Below are 2,768 nucleotides of genomic sequence, written 5' to 3'. Positions count from 1 at the left end.
CGAGGGTTGCGATCCCGTTGCCGGACACGGAAAAAAGACAAAAAGACAAAAAAAAAAAAAAGCTGCTTGTTGGAAACTCACCCAGCTTTATTTTCCAATAAATGCAAAATTACATTGGAAACATTTTTAAGATTTAAAGGTTGAAAGCCTAATTATTTGCCTATGGAATGATCAAATAGCTTGGTAAATAAATGGAATAAATGTTTTTAGAAACTATAGGAATTACAAAGACGAATACAAAAAATTAAGATTTGTGCACTGGTGTTAGAGATTACTGGATTTAAATATGCCTGTTGTTAAAGTTTATAGAAGGTCATTTGTTTGCACTGAGCTCATGCATGAAGAGCTCAGCAGATCAAACCAAAATGGAGTTCCTCATGCTAAAGTTCCTCATCACCAAGCTGAATCTAAATAACTTACCTACCCTTTATAAGAAAGTTCCCTCTGCTTTTATCTTTACTAGGAGAGTAACTTTGAAACTAAAAATCCACTTTCTGTTCTCTGTTTCTGCTTTCCTCACCTTTTTACTTTCTATGAAACCAACCACCTCTTTACAGCTCATCAGAACACTCATTCTGTTTTATAGAATGTGGTTTTGCCCAATTCTAGAATCGCAAATAAAGGCTAAGCGAGATCTTTAAACTAATTTTTTTGGAATTTTAACTTTTGATACTGTGCAGCTTGATTCGGGGGCTTCGTTACTGCCATTTTTCATCAGAATGTTGTGCCATGGGTCCTCACTGCACTTCAGCCGTGGCCCCAGATCAAACGTAATCCATAGGATGGAGACAAGTGCAGCGCCCTGCAGCAGAATCACCCAGCTGAGCCCTGCCTTTATCAGTGGGATCATTGTTAACATGGGCATCTGGAAACATGGAAATAAATGCTTTCTACTATAAGCCACTCAGTTTTGAGTGCTTTGGTCACCAATAATTATTATGCAAAAGCTGACCAGTACAATATTTACATCCACCCATAGAGATGTACTTTATCAAAGTTGATAGCATAGATATAAGTATTTAAAAATTCATTAATAAAGATATTAAGAAATGATTAAAGAAAAAAAAACTAAATAATTTTTGAATCAAAATAATAAAATTAATCATAATTATATAAAAATATGCATGTAAGTATATGCCATACTTATCAGTGCATATATTAATATTGAGCAAATTATTGTCTGTATATACATATGTAAACATGTATGCATGTCTAAATAAGATTGTTTAAGTATATATATATATATTTATATATGCAAACTATGCATAGGTAAAAAATATTATGTTAATTATATGGTTTAAGATGATTCCTCTTCCTCTTCCTTTCCATCAAAATTTGGAGTTCAGGAGCAGATGTAATACCTTCTCTAGTTACAGAAATTTTCTTTGTAATATTTATTTCTAAAATGCTCACAAAATGGGTATGTTAATCATAAATGTTTTTCTACCTCAGAGGAGGACCAAAGACTATGAATGAAATAACTTTGCCTGATGTTAAGAATTAAGTCATTGTGTCCTATGAAAGTCCTCATTATATGTATGTCTCAAATAATGCTATGCTGGATGAAGTCCTCCTAACAGCGGAGGGTGGACTAATGTCACATCATTACCATAACCAAGGATGCCCTAGAACAATGAAAATCACCACAGTGGGTAAACTCCAAGATTCATATCTAATGGTCACTTTGCAAAGAGAGAGAGGTAATTCAATGACATTGACTATTGGTTTATATAGATTGTATGGCCCTAGAAGAAATATAGCTGAAGGCTTGGAGACATAATCATTTTGAAGAGCTATGACTGGACCATTCAAAAATGGGCCAAGCTTAAACATCAATGTTTTCCAAGTGAAAATGTGTCTGAAGGCCATTATTACTGAGCAGGGGCCTTTGACTAACTAAGATGACCCAATACACAGACCTTTGTCAGTTACCTTTCCAAGCTTATCCACTGAATCTCATAAACCAATGAACCAATGTCATGGAAGGCCATAGGCAGGCTCAACAATGTTATTTCAACTAACTTAGGCTCACATGGCCACTGGCACTTATGAGTATCCCACTTGCCAAGAGAAATGACTCCTCCTGAACCTTAATATTGTTCCACACACCAGGAATCAGATGAACAACTGCTGGCCTGTTACTTGCAGTGGACCTCACCCAACATGAGGAAGACAGTGACGGTTCTCCTGTACAGGCTTAACTGCTTTCATTGGGCTTGGCCGATAATGTGTTTTTTACAAATTGAAGGTTTTTGGCAACCCTGTGTCAAGTCGATCTGTCCTTTTTTTAAAAAAAACTACAGCATGTGCTCACTTCTTACCTGTCACATTTTTGTAATGCTCACCATATTTCAAACATTTTTATTTTTGTTATATATTTTACAGTGATCTGTGATCAATAATATTTGATGTTAGCAATGTAATTATTTGGGGATAACATGAATCATGCTGATACAAGAAGGTGAAATTAACTGACAAATGTATCATGTGTTCAGACTGCTCCACTGACCAGCTGTTCCCCCATCTCCCTACCTCTCCTCAGGGGTCCCTGTTCCCTAAGATACAGCAATATTAAAATTAGGCCAAATAATAACTCTACAATGGTCTCTAAGTGTTCAAATGAAAGGAAGAGTCACACATGTCTCACTTTAAATCAAAATATAGATGTAATTTAGCTTAGTGGGGAAGGCATGCCAAAAACTGAGATAGGCTGAAAGCCAGGCCTGTGAATGCATAAGAAATGTTTACTGACATAGTAGAGGCAGAGA

Source organism: Galeopterus variegatus, unplaced genomic scaffold, assembly GCF_000696425.1.
Source record: "Galeopterus variegatus unplaced genomic scaffold, G_variegatus-3.0.2 Scaffold15223, whole genome shotgun sequence".
NCBI classification, from domain to species: domain Eukaryota; kingdom Metazoa; phylum Chordata; class Mammalia; order Dermoptera; family Cynocephalidae; genus Galeopterus; species Galeopterus variegatus.
The sequence above is the reverse complement of the archived record's forward strand: the minus strand, read 5'-3'. Positions refer to the sequence as shown.